The following is a 16361-nucleotide window of genomic DNA, read 5'->3' as shown; positions in this document are numbered from 1 at the left end:
TTTTGTGGCTGTGGAAAGTAGTATTTGTATTGTGGTAACACCTGGGAGATAATTATGGACCAGGCCCCCACAGTAGCACAAACATTGAGTTTACCAAGATATCTTAAGCATAAGATCAGCTCAGCTGAAGCAGAGACAGACAGAAGGGGTCTTACAATAGACAAAGTTCTAGTGGGCAGAGCCAGTTTTTGTTAAACTAGAGGATAAATCTAATTAAAAGTAATTAAAAAAAATCTAACTTCCAGAGTCACAATACACCTTTCCACCAATTCAGCTAAAATGGTGGGAAGTTTCTCTAGCATACACAAAGTCAGGGTGTTACACTTGCAGTGATAAGACAGAATAGCAAGGACAAAGCAAGTTCATTGAAATCGCAAACAAAAGATTGTTATAGACCACCTCCCCAGCACACACACCCTTTCTATCAAAAACTGAAGAGGAAACCATACATGCTGCCTCATTAGCATGCCCTGGAAGATATAAAGCATATGACTGACACTCTACAGACCTGAATCCTCCTCTCTGTACTTCCACTGGCCTGTTGGGATGACACCAGGCAAGTCACATAACCCCGCTCCTCCCCCTGCTGCCTTAGTTTCCCCATTTGTAAGATAAGTCAGTGTATCATGCCCCGCTTCTGCAAAGAGCTTTGAGATCTCCTGAGGAAGGGTGCTACAAGAACTATTATCAAAAATTCAGTTCTAACCCTTAAACACGTGTCAGCCCAGCTGTACAAAAGCCTTGGTGACCAAGTCCTTGCAAAGCTGTCACTATATTGAAGAACAACGAGAAGTTCTGTGGCACCTTATAGATTAAGAGATATTTTGGAGCATAACCTTTCAGGGACAAAGACTGCTTCATCAGCTGCATGAAGATACAGACTAACTCAGCTACCTTTCTGATACTATATTGAAGGTTACTTTAGAAGATTCAGGATCCGTTATACAGCCCTCAAAAGCAGCCAATAGGTTCGGAGATAAGACATACTGTACGCTAAGTGTTCCCCAGAATAAAACTGGGATGGTACTTCAAACAGGCCACCCCACTTTTCAGAATCTGTGTCACCAAAATTTTAAAATCATGTTCAGAAGGGAGAGTTATTTCTTTACAGAACAACAAGGTAATTCGGGGCAAAAAGAGCTACCCAATTGTCTCAAGTTTGCTCCTGGAATTTTTCACACCAAATAGCCATCTACTGAAGTTCAACAGCATTTACATTCTATTAAGCTGCAGGCAAAAAAGTACAGATTTAATTTTTCTGAAGACTAATGACAAAAATTAAGGTCTCAACACAAAGGTAACCACACTTTGGTCATCTATAGCCTCTTTCATCCAAGGATCACAAAGCTTCTGATAGCACTCAATGCCCCCAAAACATAATCACTCACAGATCTCCTCTCCCTGGCTGATCCTAACAAACATAGGCTGTTTTGTGACCCCCACTTCAACAAAAATCTGATCCCAAAAGCAGTCATTAAATTTTTCCTCATCATTGACTCAGACACACTAACAATCCTTTCTATACATACCAACCTAGGTGGCAGCTGGACCAAAACTGCATTTAGTGCAGGTGCTGAGGGGTTAATTTTTAAAATTCAATCCCCTACCCTGTATCAGGCTGTCAGTTCATTTTGCCCCTGCTGTTAAGGGGGAAAACCTGGACAGCTCTGATTTTCACAAAAGTGAGGTGGAGAAATTTAAGACTTTAGAATGGAACAAAACAGAACCTAACCCACACCCCTGACAGGACTGACAGGAAATATGTTCTCCAGAAAAAAAGACACAGCTTTAAGTGCTATGCTTAAAGTGGACCTCAAAGAAGTCTGCACAACTCCCAAAAGCCAGCTTGCAAACAGGTGTCCATTCCTCCTGCCTTCCAGCCAAGGAAGCGTCTTGGGTTTCCAAGCTTTTGAAACACGTCCGCCAGCCCCAAGTCAGGCAAGAGACGTAGGAGTAAACGCTCCCTTCTGAAAAAACACTGTGTTGAACACAGCATAAAGCAAGGAGGCAGCAAACCACTCACCTTCACCATCCTTTTGCTTTTGACTAAACAACAGGGGCGGATGAAATAAGGAAGATTCCTTACTCAGAGCCCAGGAAAAACAACATGCAGGAAGGTAAAGTTGATTTGGGGGGGGGGGGGGGAAGAGACAAAAAAAAAAAAAAAAAAAAATATCCCTTCTCTCCCTCCAGATGAGATTAGATTTCCTCCTTTGCTGACTTCCTTAGTCAAAAAAGGAGGCTGGTGATTTGGTCGCTAACTCAACTGCTCTTCAGCTCGCTTGCATGCCGTCAATTTCAGCAGGACCCAGATTTCTGACCTTGCTAACTCTGAAGCGCCTCCCCCACATCAATGGCAATTGGTCTGCACTAGGGATAAGGGCGTCTGGGGGGGGGCATGCAGCACCGCCCAGTTCTTGGCAAGCAAGCTGGATTGGGAGTAGGACAGGGAAGGAACAGCTGGGATTGTGTTTCTCTGCTAGACCTCGGGAGTTGTGTGTGTTCAGATGTCTCAGAGAAGGTGGATGAGGTAATATCTTTTATTAGACCAACTCTGCCCATTTCACAGCACACCCATCACCACAGCAGCTGGTGGAACAAGTCAGTCAAGACCAGCCCCTACAGCCACCTTTTCAACCTCAGACACGCCTCCCAAGTGGCAGCACTGCCGCTGATTTCCTTCAAGATGGAAAAGCTGGGAAAACCCTGTAGGGCAGTAGCCTCAAAACGTCTCATTTGCACAGCCCTAAGAAATTTCAAAGGGAGGTTACAGACCCCCTGTGGAAATCAGTTGTCTCTGAATCTCGTCTAATTCTGTTCAGGTTTTAGTCTAAGTTTTTCCACAAACTCCTTAGATATAAACTGTGGACCTCCAGCAGTCTGCAGCCCCCAGCTTGAGACCAACCGCTATATAGGAACAAATCATGCACTAACCAAGTGGGAAGACTTAGAGGTGATCTGACCATTCACCTCACCCCCATCCCACGTTCCCTAATAGCAGATCTCCCCAGTTACAAAAATCACAGAAGCCTAGGGCTGGAAGAGACCTCAGGTCACCCAGTCCAGCCCCCTGCCTAAAGCGGCATCAACCCGAACTAAATCAAGGAGTTTCGTTTTTTTTTTCCCTTAAACACAAGCCACAGTGATTATATTATACCACTTATCTTGTCAGGCAGTTATGTGATATGATCTATACACACAGAGCATGGAATTTATTAACAGGTTATTTCTTCTTGCCCACCACCTCCCACCATGTTTGACTGTCCAGAATGAGAGGAAAGTCAGGAGAGGTAGCTGTGTTAGTTTCTATCTTCACAGAACAAAAAAAGCAGTCCTGTAGCACTTTAAAGACTAACAAAATAACTTATTAGGTGATGAGCTTTCGTGGGGCAGACCCACTTCTGAAGAATCTGAAGAAGTGGCTCTGCCCCAAGGAAAGCTCATCACCTAATTAATTATTCTGTTTGTCTCTAAAGTGCTACAGGACTGCTTTTGGCACTGTTATTCTGGCTCTCCCACCCCCTCTTATTAGATGAATGGAATAAGCAGCTCCCCATAGCAACACAAAAATTCTTATTTCACAGTTCCCAGAGTCTGTTCCCTGCAAAGACATAATGAAACCCGGACCTTCCTTCCTTTTATCAGCTTGCAGTTACACTTCACTAGGCTGCCAGCACAGAAACTGAACCTAGGGAACACAATCAGAGCTAGAGAAGCATTAACTCCTTAGCACAAGGAACCCAAGGGCCAAATGCGTTCCAATACCACCAGCAACCCACTTAGCTAAACGCCATGCCCCCAGCCACCTCTCAAACCTGGAAACTCTCCCTTCAAGTGAGCAGAAAACAAAACAACTCACACTTTATGAACTCAGACCTTGACCACCTTTCCACCATTCCAAGCATTAGTCAGTCATTTTACTATGCAATCACTTGACAACTAGCAACTGAACAGGGGGTTGGTTTTGTTAACCTCTAGGACTGAAAGCACATCCACATTTAGTAGCTAGCAATGTCAGAAACTGGGAAGAACAACAGCTTGAATAAATATAAAGTCAGTTGCGCTCCCACAGCACACTAACACTGGATTTGGAAAGGCAAGGGTTAAGAGCCAAAGCCAGCAAGCAGTGGAGCAGGAACAGGAGAAGATTTGAGCTTGCAGCCAATGAAACAGCCACATTTGAAACAAAACAGCCAGTCAAGTGCTCCAGTCAGTGGATCAAGAGCAAAAGGAGGAAGGGAGAGAAAATACTGGCAGCCCAATCCGGGGCCAGCTTGAAAAGCTGGCAGGGTCCCCACCACAAGCAGCTGCTTGCCCAACAGCTGTCGCTCATGGGTTATTCCCGTCAGGTAAAAAGACCGACCCCCGCCGCCAACCCACATAGACGCACACAATTACTGGTTTACAAAACAGCAAATCTAGAGGACCTCCCTTCCCCCGCAAATAAAATACGATCTCAAAAGATTTGACTGGTGTGGCCATTAAAACCTTGTAACAGAGATATATTTGAAAGTCTGAGACAACAGGAAATGGGCCCGCACAACAGCAATGTGGCTTGTCCCTTCATGCTATTCAGGGATACTACTTATACGATGTCCTAAGACAGGGGTGTGCAAAGTGGGGGGCAGGCCCTGGGGAGGGAGAGGGGGACACTGCACTATTGGTTGCTGGGTCTCAAGCTCATGGCTCATGAAAATGTTGAAATACCGTTTTTATGTAGACAAGTATCAGAAGGGTAGCTGAGTTAGTCTGTATCTTCAAGAGCAACAAGATGACCTGTGGCACCTTATACACCAGGAATTACCAACCTATGGGTCAGGACCCAAAGATAGGTTGCCATTAGATTTTTCTAAGGTGCACTGTCTTGGTGGTTCAGAGCCGCAGGCGGATCTTTAAGGAGCCATTTGCAGCTGCTGCCGCTCACTCCTCTGGCTTCCAGTCCCCGCCCTACCGTGCTGAAATGTAACTCAATTTAACTGGTTTAACGGCCAGCCCAGCCAGAGGGAACCACCCATCAAATCAATTAAACTGAGTCTCATGTCAGTGCAGCAGGGCAGGGAACTGCCTGCACTGCAGGTGGGGGGAGGGAGTAGGAGGGCTGTGGGGAGCCACGCAGAAGAGGCGGCAGTGGCTTTGGGTGAGGTAGGTGGGAAGGGGTGTTTTGGGGTTTAAGCCTGGGAGCGGGAAGGGAGGGAAGACTGGGGAGGGGTAAATCAAGATTTATGAATTCTTCTCCCCCCCCAGAAGAAAAACACCCCCCCTTCCAGTTTTGAACCGCCTTGGGTCACAAATCCTTACTGAAGTATCAAAATGGGTCACCATCTCAAAAAAGGTTGGAACCACTGTTATAGACTAACAAATATTTTGGAGCATAAGCTTTTGTGGGCAAAGACCCACTTTGTCAGATACGATGCTCCAAAATGTCTGTTAGTCTATAAGGTGCCACAGGTTTTGTTGTTTTTATGTAGGTGTATTCACATTTATACACTGATTAATAAAGTTTTTACATATTTTCTTACATATTCCAAAAGGCTCTTCCCCCCCAGCCCCCCCATGTGAACATAACCAAAATTTCCATCTGTTTGGATTACATTAGACAGGTAGGGGCGAGGGGCTGCTAATTGCTGGGATAAAAAGTGAAGCCGAACATGGAAAACATGGAAAGTTTGCTCACCCCTGCCCCAAGGGATCAGAAGCTGGAAACCCCAGTTCAAATCACCACAAGGTGTTCCCAAACTGTCTACATAGCAGTATTATAAACTTCTGGGATTTTAATAACTTCTTCCTCAAACCCCCAACTCCTGGAGCAGTGCACACTTCAGAATCCCAGTTGTTGCCAGAAGGATTTGGAGGGAGAAGGGGGTAAGCAACTTACCCTCACAGCTGGAGAAACCCCTGCGGGGAGGGAAAACAAAAAACCACCACCAAAAACCAACCTGTAGATCTCAGCATCAGAAAGCACAAAAACAAATTTACTTTGATTGATGGTTTAAGCCAGACTCATGATACAGGTTAAAGCTCTCTCATCTGGCACCGTAAGGACCTGATGAGTGCCAGACAAGAAAATTTGCCAGAAGATGGGAGGTCAGTATTGTCTAGCAGCATTACTAATGTTTCCACTGCTTACTGGGCTCTTAGATGACGCTTGGGGTAAGTTACAGGTAAACAACAGCACAGAACACTGACAGCCAGGACTGGTGGTTGTAAAACATTAGAGGACCATGGGAAACTTGGCCACATCCAGGATAAGCAGTTGTTCGGCTAACTAAAATCCTGCTGGTCTACGAAGTTTGCCAGAGGCGAGAGTTCCAGATGAGAGAGAGGTTCAGACTATATCTGAATGCATGAGAGCTTAGCAGTAGATACAGCAGGCTAAACCCCACAATAAGTAGTATCAGATTATTATATGGACAACTGTTTTCCTGTTGAAGATGGCAGACGCCGTGTCCCTCTGTTCAGGAGCACAATATCCTGTTGCAATTACTACACTTGCTTCCAGGGAAGGATGTTGATTACATTTTAGGGTAATTTTGCTTTGTTTTCTTTGTGTCTTAAGCAGGTATAAGGGAGACCACCACCACATAGTTCTTTTAATTCATCATGGACAGCAGATGAAGGCACAGCTAAGGCAGGCAAGCCCAAGCCCCAGCCCCCCCACCCCCCCACCTTCCACAACCTTCTCATTTCTTCTCCACAACCCCAAGACATGCCTGACCCCAGCCCTCCTCAGTGTCTGGGGAGCCAAGCCATAGCCACAGCCTTCCCAGGCCAACTGGGGACTGCAGGCAACTTTGGAAAGGCAATTCCTTCTCTTGCCTACTTTACACTTGGATCTGTGTGCTTTCCAATGAAGTGCCATCTTCATTTTACAGATGGGGAAACTGCAGCATAGAAAGGGTAAGTGACTTACCCAAGGCCACCTAGCAAGTCAGTGGCAGAGCTGGTTATAGTCCCCACATCTCCTGGGTCTCACTCCCATGCTCTATCAACCAGGCAACACTACCCCCAAAACATCCGCAACCAGTCAGTTTCTCCATGGAGCTTCACTTGGAAGCCTCTGCATTCAAGCACACTCCTTTCCTTCCTCAGTTAAAATCCCTCTTTGATCTGGTCTACACTTAAGTTTTCCTTGCATAGCCTCGGTTAGGTATGAGGTCCTTTACTGATAAAGCCTCAGAGGCTTCTGCCCTAGCATAGACAAAGTTATATCAGCCTAAAAGTCCTTGTCAGGGTAAACTGCATCTACCCTAGTAAGGTTGGCAGATACAGCTGAGTGTGAGAGAGACCTTAATAAAGCTTTACGAAGATTTTAGCTCATGATCTTAAAATAAAAAGAAAGACGGAAGCCAAGAGTAAGATGCTTAAATGATAGAACGTACACCAGATTACCAATGAGGTAATTTAAACAGGCTCCAAACCCCAGAAATTTAGAGCCCATGTTTTATAACCCAGCCAAACATTTGGCCTTAAATCTTACGCTTGTCTAAAGCTTGTCTACCCATCTGTCCTTGGCACATGGGAAGTAAACCAAGAATAGCATTATCTGCCAATATAACTGTAGAACTCTATGGGGGTGATGAGTACTCCGAGTTTCCACTGACTTGGGGGGAGCTGAAATAACTTGAGTAGCTCTTGCCAAAACTGTTAGTATTTGCAAGACTTCCAGTGTTTTGAAGTCTGTGTCCATAATTCTGGGGTAATTTTTTTTTTGTTGTGTTTTAGTTTTTTGTATTGTGTAAACAAAACCTGGACATTTTTAGCACCTCAAATTCATGGCGTCCATCTGCAAAATCCATCCCTGTAGCTAGACACATTTGGGAGGCTGTCTGTAATATGCAGAAGTTTACGCTTTCAGTTCCCCACCCTTTCTCAAATGCAGTTCCCCAGAAGGAGAGGGAAAAAAGTAGCAACACTAAGGTCTTATCAGCACAAAATGAACTCTAAGGAAATCCTGAACAGCACACATTCCTGCAGTGTTTCAATACAAAGTGAAACGTCTCACTCAGCTGTGTATAAGAGGTGCTCCACTCCCATCTCAGCAACAAAAATTCAACATTTTAGAGGCCATTTAGATCAGACAGCTGCCTTTGATAAAAAACTAAGAATAAAGCATATTTTGCTTACTAGATAACTACACTGAGAACTTGTAACCTAGAAGAGATGGACCTTTTTATGTTAAAAAAAATCTGATTTTTTTTAAAATGGGAAACATACATTTTGGCATGTTAATTGTCTATCCTGATTTACAATTTGAAAAAGTCACCCCTCATTTGTACTAATTTTCCCTCTTATTTATTTTCCTCTCATAAGACAATTTTGATCCGTCAACAGTCACACCACCACTGGATTGTTTAACTGCTACTTGGAAGCATTCCCAGAATCACACTGGAAAGATGTGTTTTTTTTTTTTTGTTGGATCCCACAACCACAACCACCACCACCTCCAAACATCCTGCACTTCAAAAAGGGAAAAAAGCCCGCTCTAAGCCAATTCAGTCTTCCACTACTTGTTGAGCCAGAGATGCTTAAGTGTCAAGGACATTTTGAATTGGTTATATTTGAGATAAAATTCACTCTGCCAGGAGATGCTAAGGGGGACGTACTCACACTCTACCAGTCTCTGAAAAAGGCCAAAAAAGAACATCAGTTTTCAGAAGGTTGCTGGCACTGTACAAGCAGGGACCTACAAATGTCAGGCAATCAAAGGGATCTGGATGCCTTTGATATCAAAGAATATCAGAGCACAGATGGATCAGACCGAAGGTCCATCTAGCCCAGTATCCTGCCTTCTGATAGTGGCCAATGTCAGGAGCCCCAGAGGGAATGAACAGCACGGGCCCTCAAGTGAGCCATTCCCAGCATCTTTTATAAATCAAAAGCATCAGGCACCCAGCAGTGACTGGACACTTGTTAATATTTAATAGCTGTTCCTAGGCAGACAGGACAAAAATGGGTACTTTGGACCTACGTCTTACGCAACAGGTGTCCACCTCAGTACAGAGCCACCATATAGACTAACAGAAATTTTGCAGCACAAGCTTTCGTGGACAAACACCCGCTTCGTCAGATGCGCAAGAGGCATCTCTCACGCATCTAATGAAGTGGGTCTTTGCCCATGAAAGCTTATGCTCCAAAATATCTGTTAGTCTGCAAGGTGCCACAGGACTTCTTGTTGTTCTCAAAGATACAGACTAACACGACTACCTCTCTGATCCTTGTCACCTCAGTACAGCTACACCTCCCAGCTGCAGGGTGATTCCCAGGCCAGGTAGACGTAAACACTACTTTAGAGCAGCACTAAAAATAACCCAAGTGCCACTCTTCCAAGGCCCATGGTGTATATTTGGGTGACTAGCCCAATGACACCATTATAACTGGCCCCTCTGTTGGCACTCACAAGAAAGGGACATAAGCTGAAAAGCACAAGGTGGGTAACAACCCAAGTTCAGTACTCAGGTAAGTTGGCTTGTGTACGGGCAGAGCCACTTGCATTACTACAGCTCCTGCTGTGCCTAGGAACAGGGGACTGGAAACTTCAGAGCTGTCACCAAGTTGATTTAAAATAAAGCACTGTACAGTATCAAAGTTATCCTTTGCAACCCTCCTGAGGCACTTGAACAGTCACACTACAGACAAGAAAATAAAGACACACAAACAGCAGAACCGTTCAACAGGTGTGGGATTTCTTGTTTTTAACTACTAAATAATACTCCAGAAGGAGCAGTAAGGACAGCAGGAAAGTACATTGATAAAGCTTCACTGTGAATAGAGCTGATCGCTTTTTACAAAGTTAATCATTCAAAGAACTGCCTTCAGCTAAACATGCTGTTAACTCCATGAGCCTGACAGTACATCCCTCAGAACACAGTAGCTTTTTCCACTAAAATGCACTAGACAATGGCAGAGGCACCCAAGTTCTCAGGAGCCAAGCGTTCATTCTCAAACCCACACCCCACTGTTTATTTTCCTCCCTTAGGAAAAAAAGAATTATATGCATTTCTCTTTCCAAAGCTATCACTTAAAGAAATACAAGGAGGCATGAAAGCAAGCTTGCCACGTACCTCAGCTTGTGGTGTGCTTAGTGATGTAGAAGGTACATCATTACTTTATCCTTCTGGAAAAGCACTTCTTGGTTATGTCAGTACAACCAGCCATAATTCCACAACTCTTCAAAGCAGCTACAAATAAATAAATTCACAACCACCGCTCTTTCTGGCTGACAACCACCCATCTAGCATCCATAGCGAAGTCTAGTAAAAACCCACTAATTAATTCACAGAAAGATAAAAGCACATCAAGAGAAATATTCATATCCCAAAGATCTTAAGGACTGATTAACCTACAAAAACCCATCCCCACTCTTCAGCCAAATGCAGTACTGGTTCTGAATTCCAGTTGGCTGCTGCACAGGACACATAGGCCATGTGGATGCACAGTAGTTCCACTCAAGTGCTGCTACTCCTTTAATGCCTCCCCACAGCTCCCCCCAGTCCAACATCGAGCGGCCAAAGAGGACTCGTGCATTTGCCAGGCTAAGAAGTTCTCCAGCAATGGCGGGTGACAAACCACCATTCCAGGATAATTTTGACCTTCTTACTGTAGCACACAGCCACTGACCTAGCTTGTCTCCACATTCCTCACATGCCCGTAGCAAGTGGCATGTGCTTAGCTCAGTGCAGAGCCGGCAACATTCAGATCCGTCAGTGCTGGCTTACAGATGTTCTCCACGCTGGCGGCTCAAGTTGAGCAATCTGCTGAGGTTGCTCTGTGGCTTCCTACACAGCCATGCTGTCCCACGTGAGACTGCAACCCTGACTCAAAGGAGTTACCACTATCACACAAGGAGACACTAATACCCTTGCCAGTGCCCCAGGAGTGTTGGGAATATGCTTGCACGGAATTTTTGTGCACAAGAGCCTGCCAATTTCAACAAGCTAGGGCCTGTGGCAAGTATGCTTCTAGCGCTCTGCAAAGGCACACGCAGACCATATATATATATTTTTTTAAGAGTTACTTTATCAGTAGCCAGAAACAGCAATTAAAGCCTTCAGGGACAAATCTAAAGGGGAATGTAACTTCAAGAGGATTTGTGGAAATAAAAAAAAAAAACAAAAACACAAAAACACACAGGACAATCAATTTAGGCTCAGTCCTTGGGCCCCCTTTTCAGTGTTCCCCATAAGGTGAGTGCTTGGGCTGCCACCCAGGAGAGATGCAAGCGCTATCTACCTGATGAGAACAGTGTCCATTGTGCCTACAGTCAGCAATGTGAGTTCCTACTGGCGGTGCATATCTGCACATGCCTCACTGCTCAGAACAAAATTTATTCTGCGCATGGATAGAAAAAGTTAGACCAGGGATTCCCAACCTCCGGGTCGGGACCCAAACGTGGGTTGCCATTAGATTTTCTAAGAGGTGCTGTTTGGTGGCTCCGAGCTGCATGTGGCTCTTTACGGAGCCATTTGCAGCTGATGCCACTACTGCCACTCACTCCTCCAGCTTCCAGTCCCTGCCCTGCTGTGCTGAAATGGAATTCAACTTAATTGGTTTAACGGCCAGCAGGAGGGATCCACCCATCAAACCAATTAAACTGAGTCTCACTTCAGTGCAGCAGGGCAGGGAACCACCCACACTGCAGGTGGGGGGAGGGAGCAGAAGAGCTGTGGAGAGCCACGCAAAGGCGGCGGTGGCCCAGTAAAGGAGCAGCAGAGGGCAGCAGCAAGAGTATTTCTGTGAGGAAGGTGGGGGGGGGTGATTTATAATTTTTTTTCCCCTAGGGTAGAAACAAGCCCACCCCTCAGTTTTGAACTGCCTTGGATCACAAAGTCTTACTGAATTGTCAAAAACAGGTCCCAGTCTTGAAAAGGCTGGGACCTGCTGAGTTAGAGGGAATGTTTCTCCTTTGATATGGGGAGAAAGTGAATGTTGTGTGGCACATGGTAGAATGGGCAAAGAATTCCCGCTTCCCAGGTTCCTGTCTTGCAACCAGGTGTTCCCTGTAAGCTGGGTGCTTGTGCAGCTGCTCAGGAGAAATTCAGATGCCATCCAGGTGACTGGCAAAGCTGCACAGCTACGTTTTTTGCTTCTACTGGTGATGCACTTTGACACATGCCTCAGCAAACAAACATTTCCGTACATGGATGGAAAAGATTAGAGAGAACATTGGTTGCAACCCCTCACCTGGGCTTCAGTTTCCCACTCAGGAAAGGGTAGGGAAAAAGAACACTGCTTTACCTTCTCCAGGTCCTACTTATAATGAAGCGCTATACCAAATAGTTTTATCAGCATGGCTATGAAAGCAAGGCCGGTGATTTCACTGACACTGCTATACTGCTAAGAGCCCTAGGGTAGGTACAGTTATATCAGCTTTAAAGTCCTCACACCACTATAGCTTATGCTAGTTCCCTGAAACAACATAAGCTGAGCTGGCACTTTCCCATGGATGTGACTGCACCTGCACTAGAGGATTTTGCCAATATAAGAATATCTAATGCAGAAAAAGTCTTGAGAAGGTCACTGAGAGAGACCGGCTGGGTATTTGTATGCACCTTCAAACTTCAGATGGCAGGGTAAATATCTTAATAGCGACATCAACTCTAAAGCTTCATTAGTCTCATTAGCCCTGACAAACCACAAACCGACGACAAAGAGCGAGGCTGCGCTGTGCAGAATTGTAACAGCACCAGGGTTTACTAATTAAGTGCTTATTTGAGGGTCATCAGCCATGTGCAACTGGATCTTACTGTCCTGTTGCTTTCTAGGTTGCTAGTCACACATTTTTCTCTGTGGGCAAAGACCATCTGCACAGCTGCCTGCTCTGCTAAATTACAGCTTCTTGCGCTCTCAGAAAATGCACGAGTCCCTTCCTGTATTATTTTGCATTAACACACAGTTAGAGTTCCCTAAAGTGATTGGTTCCGAAGCCATCCGCCAAGGCTGGTGGCTGACTTGGACTGTGTGTACAGACAGGCACTGATGGATCTTCCTGAACACACAGGCTTCCAGAGAATGACAAAGTTACATTTCTCCTTGTGAATTCCCAGCAAAATCGGGGCAGTGAACAGCCCGCATAAAGCTTACTCAGCTCTAAAGCTTTCTTAAACCCAGCGCCAGCAAGTTGGCCTGGCTCCCACCTCGATAAAACAGCTCTGAGGAAGAAGGATTTCACAAGTGACTCACATGCAGATCAAGGGCACTGCTTCTGTATGGGAAATCTGTTCTTATGCTGGGCCTGACTCTTTCCCAGTCACTCAACAAGGGAAAGGAGAGGTGCCCAAAAGGTCAAAGAACAGAGAAACTCAGGTGTAGAAACCTGCCATCAATTCATCACCTTCCATTAACACTGACAAATGACTAACCAAGTCAGCTTGGCCTTCTGGAGCATGCACCAGACAGGTCCGCATAGAGAAAGCCCTTCATACTGATTGAGGGCTAGTCTGCACTGGAAGCATAACAATGGTGCAGCTGCACCGAGGCAGCATGTTTGGAGAAGCCAAAAGCGCTCTCATCCACATAATAAATCCACTTCCACTAGGCAGTGGCTACAACAGCAGAAGCGCTGTCCACACCAGCATGAAAGCCAGTGCCACTTACATTGCTCAGATGCAGCTTGTTCACAATCCGAGCGACGTTAAGTTACATCAAATTATTGGTAGTAGAGACCTGGCCTGTGATATCACCTCTCTATTTACATCTAAATCACAAACCTACTCTCTGGCAGCATTTGCCACTGGATCACTCAATATTTAAACTGGGCTGGCAGAGGCAAAAGGGCTTCAAGGCCCAATTCGTGGTTCCACCACGGACTCAAACCTGTTTCCTTTTGTATAAAACAGGATAAATAAAGCTCTAATGTGTCAAACTCTGAGATCCTTCGATAAACATGCTAAAAGCACAGTCTCAGATCATACACCTCAGAGAATCTGGGCTTTCCCAATGCAGACTCCTTAAGGTGATAATCTATGCTCCTCTTTTGGGAACTATTCTCTGAACCTCCAGCAATCTCCCTTTCTGAGAGGCGGCCTGTGCCAATGTGGAAGGGATGCTGGAGTCTGTAGCTTCACCAGGTGGGGGCGGGGGAGGGCACACAACACCTTAAACACCTGTAACACCTTAAAGAATAAAGATTTGATTTATTAAGTAATGAGCTTTCGTGCGTAAGACCCACTTCATCAAATCAAACTCCCTATCTAATAAATAAAATTGTTATTCATTAAGGTGCTATCGGGTTGCTTGTTTTGGGGGGGAGGGTTTGTTTTTGTGTCTGCACTTTTTTTGTGATGCTAGAAACAGCATCCACTATGCAAAAGTGAGAGATATTTGGGGAAAAATTATTTGAGACCTCAGCGTCTGGTGGCCTTTCCCACAGCATTTGAGGGTCAGGGTAATATTTTAAATTCTAGAGCTATCATGCACAGAGAAGTGACTGCCAAACCAGAATCATTTTGTGAAGTAACTATGGTTCTTCCAGATGTGCACACCCCTCTCAAGCCTTTGACTGGGGATTTTTTTCCCATTCTTGGTGCTCTCATGGACTGTGCCCAATGCCTCCTCATGAAGGACCTCAAGGATATATGGCAAAGCCTCAATTCCTTCTCCCTCTCTATTGCCCATAGAGAACAACGTAAAGCAGGAGGAGGGGAGGGAAGAGGAGGAAGGAATGCATGTAGTTGAGCAATCACAGGAAGACAACTTTAAGACCTGTAGTTGCTGCACAAGGCAAGTAACCTCTTTTTCAGCAAGTATCATCCATGTGAGTAATCCTATCAGGGAACTTCTAAGCAATTTCAGCAGAGAGAACATTGGAATTAAGTCCAGACCAGAAGATAGCCCTGCTCTTTCAAGTGCCAGATGAGATCTAGCAGCCTGGCTCAGAGTGCAGCGTGTCCAAAAAATAGCCCAACATCTCAGACACTACTACATTTTTAAGCAGGATATCACTGGTGATCTTGAGGAATGTGCTATCCTCTTGCATGGGGAAGGAAAGTAGCTACAACCTTATAACAAGTGACATCACACCGGATCTCTGGCTCTATGATCTCTGGACATGCCGGATCTATGCACAAGGCAGCTGGAGATGACGAGATGACCAGCCTGGATGACTTTCAAGATTGCTTGGTCCTCATCCGAGTTGAAGGCCAGCATCATTCTACCATCCCAGATATGAAAAGGTAGGCATGATAGGTCTTGTGCAGAGAGTTAGGCAGTTTCTCCCCCCACCCCCGAGGGGGAGGTGGGGAGACACTGGAAGATAGACTGGTGGAGATGGAACTCAGAGACAACCTTAGGTAAGAATTTAGGGTGTGGACAGAGACCTTAGCTTTCAAGGATAGCATAATACGTCAGTAGTCTGGAGATTGAGGCCTTGCTACCTAGAGATGCTCAGTTCCCATGAGTAGGAAAATGGTACCAACAGGCTCGTTGAGAACATGGTACCTGAAGGTGCTGGTACTGTCAATGGTGAACATACCGATGTAGGCACCAAAGGAATCTGGCACTCAGTACTGAATATGTGGTGCAGGTAGGTACTAATGGCAGGAATGTGCCAGCCAGGGCCAGAGCAAGTGCTTGTGCAGGCTCTCCTAAACCAAAGTTCTGGAGAGACGTGGATCTGACCTCGAGTTCAGGGCTTTCTGGCTTCTCAAGCATCTGAGGAAAAAGAGTCCTTCAATTAAACAACACTGAGCCAAGAGGTGGAGTTTCAGAGACCATACACCTCTCAGGGGATCTGGGCTTTCCCAAAGCAGACTCCTTAAGGTGACAATCCATGCTCCTCCTTTGGAAGGTCTTCTCTGAGGCCTCCAACAACCTCCCTTTCTGCGGGGAAGTCTGTGCCAATATGGAATGGATGCTGATCTGTCGAGAAAAAGCTGCATCATTAACCTTCTGAATGTAATCTCCCTGTTCTTCCTTGCTCTAGACTTGAGGTTCAGGCAGAAGCTGTGTTCCTGAGAGACATGGCACTCCCCCAGGCAATGGACACAACTGACAGGCATAGCCTCTTGGGAGGAGCATTTGAAGCCTGGCAAATTAGGCATCTCCGACCAAGACGACAAGGGTTCCCAAGGGGAAAGTCAGGAGGAAAACAAACCTCTCACTATGTGATGCTAACTATAAACTACAGGTAAACTACTAATTAACCTTAAGAGCTGGGCGTAAAGAATACAAAATGCAGAAAGTTCTCTGATCAAGTGCTTGGGAGGTGCATGTGAACCTACATTGGTGCACCCACAGGGATGCTGTTCAAGGAAGAATCAGTTGTTTACAGAGAAACAGCCAGATCATGTATGCAAAAATTTTGTGGGGAGAGGAGAGGAGGGAGCTGTTCTTTTTAGGTTTGTAAAGAATACAAGCTTTGCAAT

General features: G+C 45.4%; 1 protein-coding gene across 6 annotated transcripts in view; it reads right to left on the bottom strand.

The window, feature by feature from the left end:
- PAK4 (p21 (RAC1) activated kinase 4) overlaps positions 1 to 16361 on the bottom strand; it is a 107412-nt gene that overhangs the window by 57711 nt on the left and 33340 nt on the right. Inside the window, exon 1 of one of the 6 annotated variants that reach the window (XM_075016375.1) lies at positions 2024 to 2152. The exons of the other annotated variants lie outside the window; for them this stretch is intronic. The gene's annotated coding sequence lies outside the window, so the exon portion shown is untranslated. Of the gene's footprint in view, positions 1 to 2023; positions 2153 to 16361 lie in introns of those variants that run through there. 6 annotated transcript variants of the gene reach the window in all.

The sequence above is a fragment of the Carettochelys insculpta genome, chromosome 22 (assembly GCF_033958435.1).
Source record: "Carettochelys insculpta isolate YL-2023 chromosome 22, ASM3395843v1, whole genome shotgun sequence".
Taxonomy (NCBI): Eukaryota; Metazoa; Chordata; order Testudines; family Carettochelyidae; genus Carettochelys; species Carettochelys insculpta.
Note: the sequence above shows the minus strand (reverse complement) of the source record. Positions and strands in the feature narration are given on the sequence as shown.